Here is a 16,560-nt window from a genome sequence, read left to right on the forward strand (position 1 = left end):
AAAGATAGGTTCCATTTGTTTTAACCTATAAATTGGGACAATGGGCAATTGAAAAGAGTGATCATCCTACTAATAACCCTAGGCATAGCTATTGAATTTGTCTGTATCAGTGAATCTTATCAATGCCCCAATTCAACAAAAGACTGTGAGAATGACCAACTGTGATGAGTGTGATGGAAAGGAGTCAGGCGCAGGAGGGTATTCACAGAGTTTATTCCTTCGTAGACACACAAATGCGCTCAAGTAGCGATCAACGAAACAGGCACAGGGGAAACTATCATCCCTGACAAATACCCTGTAATGGATATCCAACAATACATAGGCACAGGGGAAAATCTACCCTGGCAACAATATGTTACGAGTAGCTCCAACGACCTACACTACTCTCACAAATAACAATCACCCACAAGGACAAGGGGGCAGAGGGAAAACTTATACACGGACTAATTAAGTGTGTGTGTGATTGACAAGACAAGACAATTGTGATGATGATGGGGTGGCAGTGGTTAGTAAGCCGGTGACGACGAACGCCGAAGCCTGCCCGAACAAGGAGGGGAGGCAGCCTCGGCCGAAGTCGTGACACCAACAAAGGAAGTCTGAAATGATAACATCGCAATGGTTAATTGTGAATTTTCTCCAGTAACAACTGTGCCTCCATTACCTTTTTTTAGATGAATATTTACTATACTTTTGTCTTAACGTCCTCTTTAGGATGTAAAGCCTTCTCTTGGATGTGAATGATCATGACACCCTCTCAGAACCTTCCTGTTTTGCTCCTTCATGCAGTGTTAACATCCTCGCTGGCAGCCATGCGATGTAACTGGAGTGTATCATAAACTAATGTAAGGTTAGGGTTGTCTCTACGCAACTCCAGTCCTTGTATACCTGTTCGCTCCTCCTAGACAGGGAGAGGGAGGGAGGTAGGGAGGGAAGGATTGAAAGGGACAAAGAAAAAAGGATCACATGTTTCGTTATTAGATACTTTGTGCCAGAGGAAGGAAACAAGACACGTCTGACGCTCTCTTGTCTAGTCTTATTGTTCTGCAGAAGGCAACTCAACAGTCAACACATCTAGGACCATTCCTAAAACTAGTGGGAGGAACTACGAAGACAAGCTTAAAAAGTCCACAGACTTGGCAAATACTGTAAAAGACACGGGAAGATCAAAGCCATACTATACTGAACAAAAATAGTAATGCAACATGCAACAATTTCTAAGATTTTACTGAATTACAGTTCATAAAAGGACATCAGGCAATTGAAATTAATTCATTAGGCTCTAGTCTATGGATTTCCCATGACTGGGCAAGGGCGCAGCAATGGGTGGGCCTGGGAGGGCATAGGTCCACCCATGCAGGAGCCAGGCCCAGACAATCAAAATGAGTTTTTCCCCACAAATGGGCTTTATTACAGACAGAACTCCTCCTCCTATGCCACACTTGTCAGGTGGATGGATTATCTTGGCAAAGAAGAAATGCTCACTACCAGGGATGTAAACAAACCCATTTGAATGGGTAGGTGTGTCCAAACTTTTGACTGTTCAGTGTGTACACAATATGTGCAGTTTGGCTTCTCATTGTGCAACCCAACCATTTCACATGGGCAAAATTGGTTGCAATGACATCAGGCCGGTTATTAAACTCAGGTTGTCTGTGCAACTCAATACACCATTAACCTACTGGCATAGAGCTAAATCCTATAGTTGTAGCCATGAGGGCTGCAAAAGCTGCTGTATTACGTCTCCTATGTTTATCAGCCTGTAGCATTATTACTAACCTGGTTATCTGCTGGTTTAATGTGAGTTCTCTCTGCATACTGAATGTCATCTTGCTTTCTTCCGGGTGAATCTATAAAGGTAAATAAAGGAAATGAAATATACAATGTGGGTGGGAGTAACTGACAGATATAAACAAATGCTCAACCCAAGACAGGTTCTGCAAACACTAAGGACTCATGTTAGTATGGATACCTGTGTCTGTGCTAACAGTCCTTTTGGTGCCAGAGAAGCTATAAAGTAATGATTGTCAGAGTGTGCTTGTGTATATGTGCCTTCTGCTTTTTCAACATTTAGAGAAGTGGTTTGAGATAATGTAACTGTCTGACCAAGCAGAGGAAGTGTGGAAGATATACCACTTCATTTGACCTGTATCCATTGTTCAGGCAAACATTTCCTACCTTTTCCAAAACACTATCCTTGATACATTAAAAAGGTTGTGCACTACATGTTTTGACTTTGACAAGGAGAATGACCTCACCCCATACCTGCATGTGAGTGTCCATTTCTCCTCTTCTTTAGATAGATTGCAAGTCCAACAAGTCCTGAGGCAACCAAAACGCAGATTACAGCAATAAGAAAACCTTGAGTCCTCTTATCACCATCTAAAGTAAAAAGAGAGAGAACTATATTTTAATTAAAACATTGCACTTCAAAAAATGAGCTCTACCATACTTATTGTTTCATATAGAAGTTGGTATTGTCTGGATATAAGCAATTTAACATTGCTACTGTACATGTTTTTACCTGTCACCTTGGAGGGATCACTCTCTTTACAGGATTTTGGAACAACAGCGGTCTCCTTGCTGACTGGGTTGGCAGCCTCACATCTGTAAGAGTCTCTGTTCTGTTCATCCACCTTGAGAGGTAGAGAGAGGGTGATGTTCAGGTCAGGGCTGCTGCTCTGGTTGAGTATCTCTCCTCCTCTGTACCAGGACAGGGTCACCGCTCTCCCGTTCTCCACAGAACACACCATGCTACAGGAGCTATTATCATGGACCATCACCTGAGGTTTGGACAGAACATCTGGAAGACAAATAATGAATAAATGAGAATTTGTGAAATTGAACTTATCTTTAAAGTGGCAAAGAGCAGTTGCTACATCCATTTTTGGACTTATACATTAATGATATTGACCCATTGATTCTTGAAGAATATAACTTAGAAGTGCCTCATGAGCTTAGCCGCGTCAGAGAACCCATCAGCTTGTTTTACTCCAGTGTTTGTGAACAAAGAAATTGTAAACAAACACTATATAGTTTCAAAACATTGTTACAACTATACTTTTTATCAGTCCTTGCATCCATTGCTCTGTCTATGAATTTGAGAGTGGTTACATTTCTCCAGCCCCATCCCTCAGCTTTTTACCAAACCAATAAAGCGACTGTTTCTACTGCTGATTGCCGTTTTAATGATTTAGTAATTTACAACACACACACACACACACACACACTTACAGTACACAGTCAGCTGAAATGTATGTGTCGTCTTCTCTTCATCTTTAACTGCATTCTCCAAAGTATAAACCCCAGAATCCTCTATTTGTAGGTCTGACAAAGTGAAGAATCCAGTAACATTGTTCCAGTGAAGTCGGTTTTTAAATCTATTCTCAAGGTTTGTATTACTTTGTTTACCAGGGTACACCTGTGCAATATTGCCAAAGTCTCCATAAAGTAAATTGCCAGACTTCAACACCATCTCTGGAAAAGAGAGAAACTATCCCACAATGCCTTTCCCCTGCCAAGTCTCAGTTTGGGCTGAATGCTGGGCTGTGCAGAGTACTGTGGAGAGAAAGAGAGACTAAATATCAATGCATTGTCTTAAATATCATAGCTCTTCTCTAATATCATAACAATGTAGCAAATTACAGTTTCTCAATTTCTTGAGAAAATTTGTCCAAACTTTTTCTAAACAATTAACATGTAGCCCCAAACTGAAACACGTCGGCCAAAATGACACATTTCAAAATATTAAACACATGACACAAAATAAACTACCTCCATCAAAGCATACAACCCATTATCAGCAGCAATCAGTCCTGTGTTCCAATGGCACGTTGTGTTTGCTAATCCAAGTTTATCATTTTAAAAGGCTAATTGATCATTCGAAAGCCCTTTTGCAATTATGTTAGCAATATGTTAGCAATATGTCGACTAGAGTATGGGCGAGTTGGTGTGTCGAAAGGAAAAGCTCTGAGCACAATCTTTTCTCCGAGCTCCGTATCAAACCTTGGAATTCATAGTGAATTTGTGAAACTCCTACAAATTAGCTATAGCTATGTCGCATGACTATTTAACAATTTTATATTATTCAAGTCTAAGTTGAAACTTATTTCAAGGAGTTCAGCCCTGATGAAACTTAAAGATAGACAAATGGCTAGCATTGACACAGCATCACGTCAAATGGACATGTCCAGACAGGATTCTGCTCTTTATCAGAGAATTCTACAGGAGAATATCAGGCCATCCGTCTGTGAGCTGAAGCTGAAGGGCAGCTGGGTCATGAAGCAAGACAATGATCCAAAACACACAATCAAGTCTACATGAAATGGTTAAAAGCAACAAATTTGAAGTTTTGGAATGCCCTAGTCAAAGTCAAAGTTCTCCAGGTATCCCTCATTATAAATAACGTACAGTCCTTTAACAGTTCACAAGCACCTCAGTCAAGAAACTCAAGCTAGATCTGACAGACAAAACCCAAACCTCAAAACCCACATCTTTTCCTTCTCACACTATATCTTAAATACTTTGAGGGCTTGTTTCCCAGACACAGATTAGACCTTGTCCTGGACTAAAACACTATTTCAATGGAGATTCTACATTGTGTATACTTTTGAGTCCAGGGCTTAATCTGTGTACAGGAAACAGGCCCTGAATGTTTGATCTACGGGGGTTCTTCATTTTGTTGATGGACCTATGCTCATTGTCATTTAATGATACAACACCATTGAGGAGATTCCCAACTCTAGTTCTTACCATGACAATAATGTTTTAAAACATAATACGAAACATAAACACAGTTGTTCATATTACCATTTCAGAAAAGGGAAGTTGTTCAAGAGCAGCGCTTTAGGCAAGTTGGACAAACATCTAATGTAATTTTGTGACCAAGACAAAATGCTCTCTCTTCTCCATCCTGAACACAGTGGGGAATTGTGGGAGCTCATATTCAAGCCAAACATTCAAATAAGAGGCACATTGGTTGCAGTCAGATCATTATTCTCAGAGAAATAGATAACAAAGTCACCTGCCTGTTAAAATGAGTTACTCAAGTTGATCAACTTCGCAACAGAGTTTGTCTGCACAATTTTTTTCACACCACTGTTGTTAGGTGTATCCATCAACGCTTGTGAACATAGCTGTGGGAGGTAGGGTTGCTGTAGCACCCCGTGAAATGTATAAAAGAAGAAAATAAACAAACAAAAAAAAGCACCCAGCCCCCACCATCAAACTACTTCCTGCGTCTTTGCTTGTGTAATTGCTTTTGCACAGAAATACTCCCTACAACCTTAGCAAATGGGTCGATGCCTCCTTTTTATATCAGCTGTGTAACTTGAGTGAAGGCTATGCCTTGAACAGTGGAAGTCCCATAAAACTGTATAAAGCATCAGCTAGCCTAGCCTGCAGGTATAGCAATTACATTTGGGAACATAACTAATAAGACTCATAAGCCTACATGTATAGCTTACATATACATATACATATATATATACACACTGTCACGGTTTACTAAGCCAGAACCCAGAAGCAGACCAGGACAAGGTGAGTTGAAACGAAGGTGAGTATTTATTTAACAGATTCAAAAAACGATGTAGAATAATCCAGGGGACAGAGCGGGCGGCGGAGATGAGTTGGTGGAGGTGCAGTGGCAGATCCAAGAATGGCTCGGCAGCCGCCGACAACCAGGCAGGGGTTGGGTGAAGGTTCCGGGAGATTGACTGCAGATAGAAACAAAACGGAGGTAAGTACACGGCAAGCCAACAAGGTGCAAAACAACAAAACTAACGCTAGAAAACTCCAAGGCTGATACACTGACAAACATACTGTTCATGGCTAACGATCCGGCAGGGAATGGATGTCAGGTCAGGGCTTAAGAAGGGTGATGATCAGGACCAGGTGTGCAGATCGCTGATGAGATGCAGGTGCGGTTAATCGGGAGATCTCCCGCCTAGCAACGTCGCCCGGCAACCAGGCCGGGAGCGTTCAAGAACCCTCAGGAAACTGGAGATTCCGAGCAGAAAAATGGCAACACAGGCAGGAACCGACTCAGGATGCAGGGTTCATGACACACACACATATATATATATATACATATATATATATACATATATGACGCTTCTGTATCACGTGGAATGACTAAAGGTGTCACAAATGAGTTTAACGACAGCTGTCGTTTTTACAACCACAGTCACAAAATCAAGGGGTACGTACCGAAGAGATACAGTACGATCACCTTCAGTCTTTCTCGTCGAGAAAACAGCATCATAGCCTACAGTCCATTCCAATCATCCAACGGGCTCCACAACTACAACTGCATCTATAGCTGTATTTGCTTTTCACACACAACACAAAAAAGAGGAGGGGCATGGAGGGAGATATTATCCTCTTATCCCAGCGGCAGCCTTGGTGGTGTACCCAGGAACCTTTGCAGTGATTTTTCCGTATGATGAAACCGCATCAAAGGTAACATCTCACCAAACCTGTTAAAGATTAATTTATCCTGTGTGCGCATTTTCTTCTCCAGAGAATTTTTGAATGTTGAGTGATGGTGGATGAGCATTCCATTGAGAGAGAGAGAGAGAATCAAATTGTATTGGTCACATACACATATTTAGCAGATGTTATTACGGGTGTAGCGACATGCATTTATTTAAAGGATATTGTATGTTTGTGAATGATTCACCATCCTGCTTTGTTAACAATTTGACCAGGTGACACAATAATGATCGATTTGAACAGGGCGTAATGTGTTTAGTGTGTGCAGACTGTCAGCTTTAATGTGAGAGTATGTTCATCCATATTGGGTGAACCGTTTAGGAATTACAGCACCTACAACACATTTTCAAACTAAAAGAACAATTGTAGAAATATCCCAATACTTTTGGCCCCGTAAAATGGGCCAAAAGTATTGGGATATTTCTACAATTGTTCTTTTAGTTTGAAAATGTGTTGTAGGTTGTGTAGATCAGTAACCCCCCCCCCCCAATTGAATCACTTTTAAGATGTACATTTAAGGTGTCAAAAGGTGAAAACTGTGCAAGGGTATCTTTGTTGCCTCTCTGATTAATTCCCTCCTTGCCTGGTCCGTGAGTTTTTGTGGGCAGCCCTCTCTTGGCAGGTTTAATAATGGATTTAATGGTGCTCCGTGGGATGTTCAAAGTTTTTGATATTTTTTTATACCCCAACCCTGATCTGTAGTTTTCCACAACTTTGTCCCTAACCTGTTTGGAGAGCTCCTTGATCTTCATGGTACCGCTTGCTTGGTGGTGTCCCTTGCATAGTGGTGTATTTAGGGGCTTCATAGCAAAGGGGGTGAATACATACAGTGGGGAAAAAAAGTATTTAGTCAGCCACCAATTGTGCAAATTCTCCCACTTAAAAAGATGAGAGGCCTGTAATTTTCATCATAGGTACACGTCAACTATGACAGACAAATAGAGAAAAAAAATCCAGAAAATCACATTGTAGGATTTTTAATGAATTGATTTGCAAATTATGGTGGAAAATAAGTATTTGGTCACCTACAAACAAGCAAGATTTCTGGCTCTCACAGACCTGTAACTTCTTCTTTAAGAGGCTCCTCTGTCCTCCACTCGTTACCTGTATTAATGGCACCTGTTTGAACTTGTTATCAGTATAAAAGACACCTGTCCACAACCTCAAACAGTCACACTCCAAACTCCACTATGGCCAAGACCAAAAGCTGTCAAAGGACACCAGAAACAAAATTGTAGACCTGCACCAGGCTGGGAAGACTGAATCTGCAATAGGTAAGCAGCTTGGTTTGAAGAAATCAACTGTGGGAGCAATTATTAGGAAATGGAAGACATAGAAGACCACTGATAATCTCCCTCGATCTGGGGCTCCACGCAAGATCTCACCCCGTGGGGTCAAAATGATCACAAGAACGGTGAGCAAAAATCCCAGAACCACACGGGGGGACCTAGTGAATGACCTGCAAAGAGCTGGGACCAAAGTAACAAAGCCTACCATCAGTAACACATCCTCCTCTGGATCATCCAAATGCACTCTAGCAAACTTCAGACGGGCCTGGACATGTACTGGCTTAAGCAGGGGGACACGTCTAGCACTGCAGGATTTGAGTCCCTGGCGGCGTAGTGTGTTACTGATGGTAGGCTTTGTTACTTTGGTCCCAGCTCTCTGCAGGTCATTCACTAGGTCCCCCCGTGTGGTTCTGGGATTTTTGCTCACCGTTCTTGTGATCATTTTGACCCCACAGGGTGAGATCTTGCATGGAGCCCCAGATTGAGGGGGCTCCATGCAATGTCTTCCATTTCCTAATAATTGCTCCCACAGTTGATTTCTTCAAACCAAGCTGCTTACCATATCAGTCTTCCCAGCCTGGTGCAGGTCTACAATGTTGTTTCTGGTGTCCTTTGACAGCTCTTTGGTCTTGGCCATAGTGGAGTTTGGAGTGTGACTGTTTGAGGTTGTGGACAGGTGTCTTTTATACTGATAACAAGTTCAAACAGGTGCCATTAATACAGGTAACGAGTGGAGGACAGAGGAGCCTCTTAAAGAAGAAGTTACAGGTCTGTGAGAGCCAGAAATCTTGCTTGTTTGTAGGTGACCAAATACTTATTTTCCACCATAATTTGCAAATCAATTCATTAAAAATCCTACAATGTGATTTTCTGGAGAAAAAAATTCTCAATTTGTCTGTCATAGTTGACGTGTACCTATGATGAAAATTACAGGCCTCTCATCTTTTTAAGTGGGAGAACTTGCACAATTGGTGGCTGACTAAATACTTTTTTCCCCCCACTGTACTCTTCCTGAGGTCCACACAAAACATGACATAACACAGAACATTAATAGACAAGAACAGCTCAAGGACAGAACTACATCAATAACTAAAAAAAGGCACACGTAGCCTTCATATCAATACACAAACTATCTAGGTCAAACTTTAAAACCAGAATCTGGAGGTTGTGTGGCTGTCACGATCGAGGTAAGGAGTAGACCAATACGCAGCGTGTTGAGCGAACATGATTGACTTTATTATATTAAAGTGCAAAAACCAAAACAATAGACGATTCGTAAAGTCCACAGTAACAATGACCGTAAAGGAACAAAAACCCACAAACACAAAGTGAAACACAGACAGTTAAATATGGCTCCCAATCAGAGACAACCAGCCCACAGCTGACACTCGTTGCCTCTGATTGGGAGTCATTCAATCAAACATAGAAATGAACCCAACAGAAATACCAACATAGAAATACACCCAATGAATGAACACACCCTCTAGCTCAACATACAGAGTCCCGGAGCCAGAGCGTGACAGTAGCCCCCCCTAAAGGCGCGGACTGCGACCGCGCCTCAATAAGGGCTAAACAAGGGAGGGCTGGGTGGGCATACCTCCTCGGCGGTGGTTCTGGCTCCGGCCTTGATCCCCACTTCCTCTCCAACCCCCCAAAGTACCTCTGGTCCTGTCTAGCCCCGCTGGCCGGAGCCGGACTGACGACACGCGCCCCTGGCTTGGTGCGTGGAACAGGAATGGACCGGAATGGGCTGGCGACGCGCACCACAGACTTGGTGCGGAGAGCAGGAACGAGCCGGACAGGGCTGACGACGCACCCCGTAGGCTTGGTGCGTGGAGCAGGGACAGGCCGGGCAGGGCTGTCGACGCACACCGTAGACTTGGTGCGTGGAGCAGGAACAGGCCGGGCAGGGCTGTCGACGCACACCGTAGACTTGGTGCGTAGAGCAGGAACAGGCCGGGCAGGGCTGTCGACGCACACCGTAGACTTGGTGCGTGGAGCAGGAACAGGTCGGACAGGGCTGACGACGCACACCGTAGACTTGGTGCGTGGAGCAGGAACAGGTCGGACAGGGCTGGCGACGCACACCGTAGGCCTGGTGCGTGGAGCAGGGACAGGCCGGACCGGGCTATGGAGACGGATAGGAGACCTGGAGTGAAGAGCTGCCACAACCCGTCCTGGCTGAATGCCTACCTTCACACACTCTGTGTGAGGCATCAGCACAGGACGTACAGGGCTGTGTACCCGTACTGGCATAACAGCACGCGACACTGGCGCAGGATATCCGGGACCGAGGAGAGGCACTGGAGGCCCCGAGCGCTGAGCCGGCACACTCCGTCCTGGCTGCATGCCCACCTTCGCACAACACGTGCGGGGTGCTCGCACAGGACGTACCGGACTATGCCGGACCACTCGTGGCACAGTGCGCAGCTCCGCACTCCGCGGAACCTGCCCAGTCTCATGCTGCCATGCCTGAGTACGGGGAGTTGGCTCTGCTCTCCATCCAGGCTCCGCCAACCTGCCTTCTGGCCCCCAAAACCCGGTGGCCTTCTCTCCTCTTCTCCTATTTCGCCCTGTGGCAGCCTCCTGCTGCCAAGTCGCCCATGCCATGTGCCCCCCCCTAAAAAATTCTTGGGGGTGCCTCTCGTCCTTCCGACGATGGCACTGCTGACGCCGCTGCTCCTCTCCTGCCTGGGTCTCCCCCTTCATAGCCCTCCGGTACCGGACGGCCTCCTCCTCGGTAATCTGCCCCCAACCGAGGAGGACATCCACCAGAGTCACCTCCTGCGTGTGTTCCTGGACACGCTGCTTGGTCGTTGTATGGTGGGTTTTTCTGTCACGATCGAGGTAAGGAGTAGACCAATACGCAGCGTGTTAAGCGAACATGATTGACTTTATTATATTAAAGTGCAAAAACCAAAACAATAGACGATTCGTAAAGTCCACAGTAACAATGACCGTAAAGGAACAAAAACCCACAAACACAAAGTGAAACACAGACAGTTAAATATGGCTCCCAATCAGAGACAACCAGCCCACAGCTGACACTCGTTGCCTCTGATTGGGAGTCATTCAATCAAACATAGAAATGAACCCAACAGAAATACCAACATAGAAATACACCCAATGAATGAACACACCCTGGCTCAACATACAGAGTCCCGGAGCCAGAGCGTGACAGTGGCACAATTTCTCCAGAGACAATCTCAAACTATTGAATGCAGCTATGGCTGCAAGGACTGACAGTTTTCACAGGTATGTTGTAGCAATACATTGTTTACAAAAACTCAAATGACAACAAAAATATAAATAATGGAGTCAACTTAAATAATATTTTGCGTTGTGATAAGGTAAGTATATTTTTCAAGCATGTATGGGGAATTGACGACCATTTAACATTAGGAAACGGATGTAATGTATGGGTAAGTCTGACTTAATATATTGAAGCTCAGTACAAAAAAAGCTCAGTACACTATCAGTTTGAATTAGTGATAAGCTTATTTTAGAATAGTGAAATGTGAATTATATTATCTTAATATTCAGTCTCAGTAACTGCTCTGAAATACAAATGTATAAAAATGAAAAGCAATGAGTAAAATGTCAAAGATCACTTTGAGTCAAAAGGCAAATCAAGATCTACCCCTCAGAAATGTTTCAATAGAATCTACATGGTGAAAGGAAAAAAAAAATCAACCTATGGACTGTTTGTTTCCAACATAGCCTAACAGCCATTGCTTCTAAGGAGTAGGAGGCTTTATCTCACCAAACATCTGCTTTGTATGTACACTGCTGCTATCCACTGGCTAGCTAAACAATGACCAGCTATAAAAAGATACAGGGGAGGCACCTACATTTAAACAGAACAGACAGTACTGAAAAGAAGCTTTGGCCCAGCAATAGCATAGCAAACACACTAGTGAATTGGATTAAAAGATAGGTTCCATTTGTTTTAACCTATACATTGGGACAATGGGCACTAGAAAAGTGTGATCATCCTACTTATAACCATAGGCATAGCTATTGAATTTGTCTATCAGTGAATCTAAATTGAGGCCCCAATTCAACAAAAGACTGCGAGAATGACCAACAAAGGAAGTCTGAAATAAAAACAGTGCAATGGTTAAATGGGAATTTTCTCCAGTAACAACTGTGCCTCCATTAAGTTTTCTAGATGAATATTTACTATACTTTTGTCTTAACGTCCTCTTTAGGATGTAAAGCCTTCTCTTGGATGTGAATTATCATGTCACCCTCTCAGAACCTTGCTGTTTTGCTCCTTCATGCAGAGTTAACATCCTCGCTGGCAGCCATGCGATGTAACTGGAGTGTATCATAAACTACTGTTGTCAGGTTAGGGTTGTCTCTAAGCGACTCCTAGACAGGGAAAGGGAGGTAGGGAGGGAAGGATTGAGAGGGACAAGGAAAGAGGGGAAAAATGATCATATGTTTCATTATTAGATACTTTGCGCCAGAGGAAGGAAACAAGACACGTCTGACGCTTTCTTGTCAAGTCTCATTGTTCTGCAGTAGGCAACTCAACAGTAAACACATCTAGGACCATTCCTAAATCTAGTGGGAGGAACCACGAAGCCAAGCTTGAAAGTCCACAGACTTGTCAAATAATGTAAAAGACACGGGAAGATCAAATGCAACAATTCAAAAAATGTAAATGCAACAATTTCAAAGATTTTACTGAATTACAGTTTATAAAAGGACATCAGTCAATTGAAATGATTTCATTAGGCTCTAATCTATGGATTTCACATGACTGGGCAAGGGCGGAGCAATGGGTGGGCCTGGGAGGGCATAGGCCCACCCATGCAGGAGCCAGGCCCAGACAATCAGAATGAGTTTTTCCCCACGAATGGGCTTTGTTAAAGACAGAAATCCTCCTCCTATGCCACACTTGTCAGGTGGATGATTATCTTGGTAAAGAAGAAATGCTCACTACCAGGGATGTAAATAAACCCATTTGAATGGGCAGGTGTGTCAAAACTTTTGTCTGGTACTGTGTATAAATATGTGCAGTTTGGCTTCTCATTGTGCAACCCAACTATTTAATGTGGGCAAAACTGGTTAAAATGACATCAGGCCGGTTATTAAACTCAGGTTGTCTGTGCAACTCAAGACCACATTAACCCACTGGCACAGAGCTAAAGGCTATAGTTGTAGCCATGAGGGCTGCAAAAGCTGCTGTATTACGTCTCCTATGTTTATCAGCCTGTAGCATTATTACTAACCTGGTTATCTGCTGGTTTAATGTGAGTTATCTCTGCATACTGAATGTCATCTTGCTTTCTTCCGGGTGAATCTATGAAGGCAAAGAGATAATGTAACTGTCTGACCAAGCAGAGGAAGTGTGGAAGATATACCACTTCATTTGACCTGCATCCATTGTTCAGGCAAACATTTCCTACCTTTTCCAAAACACTATCCTTGATACATTAAAAAGGTTGTGCACTACATGTTTTGACTTTGACAAGGAGAATGACCACACACCACTAAAAGATGAATACCTGCTTGTGATTGTCCGTTTCTCCTCTTCTTAAGATATATTGCAAGTCCAACAAGTCCTGAGGCAACCAAAACGCAGATTACAGCAATAATAAGAAAACCTTGAGTCCTCTTATCACCATCTAAAGTAAAAAGAGAGAAAACAATATTTGAATTAAAACATTGTGTTTCATAAAATGAGCTATACCATACTTATTGTTTCATATAGAATTTGGTGTTGTCTGGATATAAGCAATTTAACATTACTACTGTACATGTTTTTACCTGTCACCTTGGAGGGATCACTCTCTATACAGACATTTGTAACAGTGGTCTCCTTGCTGACTGGGTTGGCAGCCTCACATCTGTAAGAGTCTCTGTTCTGTTCATCCACCTTGAGAGGTAGAGAGAGGGTGATGTTGAGGTCAGGGCTGCTGCGCCGGTTGAGTAGCTTCCCTCCTCTGTACCAGGACAGGGTCACATCTCTCCCATTCTCCACAGAACACACCACGCTACAGGAGCTGTTGTCATGGACCGTCACCTGAGGCTTGGACAGAACATCTGGAAGAAAATAATGAATAAATGGGAATTGGTGAAATGGAACTTCTTTAAAGTGGCAAAGAACAGTTGCTACATCCATTTTTGGACTTATAAATTAATTATATGTACCCATTGATTTTTGAAGAATATAACTTATAAATGCCTCATGAGCTTAGTCTCTGTCAGAGAACACATAAGCTTGTTTTACTCCGGTGTTAGTAAACAAAGAAATTGTAAACAAACAATATATAGTCACAAAACATGGTTAAAACTATACTTCTTATATAATGGTTGATCAGTCCTTGCAACCATAGCTCTATGAATTTGAGAGTGGTTACATTTCTCCAGCCCCATTCCTCAGCTTCTTACCAAACCAATAACGCGACCACTTTAGTATTGTTTCTGCTGCTGAGTGGCACTTTAATGATTTAGTAATTTACAACACACACACACACACTTACAGTACACAGTCAGCTGAAATGTATGTGTCATCTTCTCTTCATCTTTAACTGCATTCTCCACAGTATAAACCCCAGAATCCTCTATTTGTAGGTCTGACAAAGTGAAGAATCCAGTGACATTGTTCCAGTGAAGTCGGTTTTTAAATCTATTCACAAGGTTGGTATTACTTTGTTTAACAGGGTACACCTGTGCAATATTGCCAAGATCTCCATAAAGTAAATTGCCAGAATTCAACACCCTCTCTGGAAAATAGATCAACTTTCCCACAATGCCTTTCACCTGCCGAGTCTCAGACTGGGCTGAATGCTGGGCTGCACACAGTACTGTGGAGAGAAAGAGAGACTCAATATCAACGCATTGACTTAAATAGTCAAAAGTATGACGGAAGTTTGCACAAGAGGGCTTTATAAACAAAAAGAGAGCAGTGTATTGATCTACAAGTCTTAGGAGAGGGCCAGCCTACTTTCTGATATAGAATGCAATGATTTGTAATGAACCTGTCACCCGTAATACAGCGAAGTGTGCTGTTCTAAATTGTATCTAATGGTTTCAGTGTAGTGGCAGTTGCATTCATAGATACATTTTTAGGTGAATTGGAAAACATAATGTACTTGGTTTTAAATGTATAAAGTGACAACTTCAGTTGAACAAAGGCTTTCTGCAAAGCAACAAAGGCAGTTTGCAGCTCGGAAAAAGCCTGGTCAACAGTGGGGGCAATAGCATACACAACAACACCATCTGCATACAGGTTTATGTTACATTTTTTTGCAGACAGACCAATATTATTTATATAGGCAGTAAAAATTACAGGACCTAAAACCGACCCCTATGGGACACCTTTCGTAATATGAAGGAAACTCGACTTAACAATGTCAGAAAATACACTGTGTCCTATCTGTCAGGTAGATTTTAAACCAGAGCTTCTGGAAAAAGTGTGGTGAGACAGCATTTGCCCCAGTATTTTTACAATCTGGTGTGGCGGGGCCGCCACATCGAACGCGTTTCCGTCATAGAAAAACGTATTGAAATTTTTCGCAACGGAAAAGAAAGCAGGTGTTTCTTAATGGACAAGTTCACATACTACATCCCCCAATTTCAGTCCACTTTCCTCGGTTTCGTCACGTGAATACAACCCTGTCCCTGTGATTTCACACGTTAACCCCCATGCTCGCTGCTATTGGTGGATTCACTTGTCAGTCACAGTGGTCTGCTAGGTACAGCCTACAGAGACACATTTTTTACAATATAGCCCATTTTGATATTGTGGTGGCTGTGGTAACTAGTGACAACCTTCCTCTCCTGCCTGCCTGGTTCTGCCTCACGAGAGAGCAAACACAACTTTTCATGGAAAACAAGGTAGGCCAATGTGTTAATGAAAAGCACTTAATAAAATAAGTTTAGTCGCCCTCTAAAACTATCTAGAATGACCCGGTCCATAGCTAACAATACTACTAACGTTATATTTAGTAGCCTACATAATAATATAATATTTGAGCCTATAGTGTGTTCTTGTTCTATTTAGCCAGTTAGGCTATGGTCTATGTAATTCCCACTGAAAAATAGGTGTTTGGCGAATATTTTAGTCTCTATTTTTGTTGACGAGATTAACACTAATCCAAACAATTTACCACTTAATAAAATACTTGAAAGTATTAAGTTGTTTTTTTTGCGTATCTGTACTTTACTTTACTATTTATATTTTGGACAACTTTTACTTTTACTTCACTACATTCCTAAATAAATACTGTACATTTTACTCCATACATTTTCCCTGACATCCAAAAGTACTCTTTACATTTTGAATGCTTAGCAGGAAGGAAAATTATAAGATTCACACACTTATCAAGGAGAACATCCCCGGTCATCCTTACTGCCTCTGATCTGATGACTCACTAAACACATGCTTCGTTTGTAAATGATGTCTGAGTGTTGGAGCGTGCCCCTAGCTATCCGTAAATTAAAATAAACAAGAAAATGCGGTCTTCTGGTTTGCTTAATATAAGGAGTTTTAAATTATTTATACTTTTACTTTTGATACTTAAGTATATTTTAGCAATTACATTTTACTTTTGATAATTAAGTATATTTCAAACCAAATACTTTTACTCAAGTAGTATTTTACTGGGTGACATTCACTTCTACTTGAGTCATTTTCTATTAAGGCATCTTCACATTTACTCAAGTATGACAGTTGGGTACTTTTTCCACCACTGCTTAATTTAAAACCAGTGATGCTGCTGAGATGGTGCTATGCCTTGGTCTGAAGCCGGACTAATGCACATTTAGA

At 42.3% G+C, this 16,560-nt stretch overlaps 2 pseudogenes across 2 annotated transcripts in view; both read right to left on the minus strand.

Moving 5' to 3' along the window:
• LOC311112396 (natural killer cell receptor 2B4-like) overlaps positions 1-16,560 on the minus strand; it is a 94,634-nt pseudogene that overhangs the window by 67,414 nt on the left and 10,660 nt on the right. The gene's annotated exons all lie outside the window — the stretch shown is intronic.
• On the minus strand, positions 707-6,273 carry LOC311112397 (SLAM family member 9-like; annotated as a pseudogene). Its single transcript, XR_014615924.1, has 5 exons — positions 6,205-6,273; positions 3,232-3,555; positions 2,522-2,800; positions 2,256-2,379; positions 707-898 (listed from the first exon to the last, which is right to left on the minus strand). The product of XR_014615924.1 is annotated as an SLAM family member 9-like (transcript).

This window comes from Coregonus lavaretus (assembly GCF_964263955.1).
Source record: "Coregonus lavaretus genome assembly, chromosome: 38".
NCBI classification, from domain to species: Eukaryota; Metazoa; Chordata; class Actinopteri; order Salmoniformes; family Salmonidae; genus Coregonus; species Coregonus lavaretus.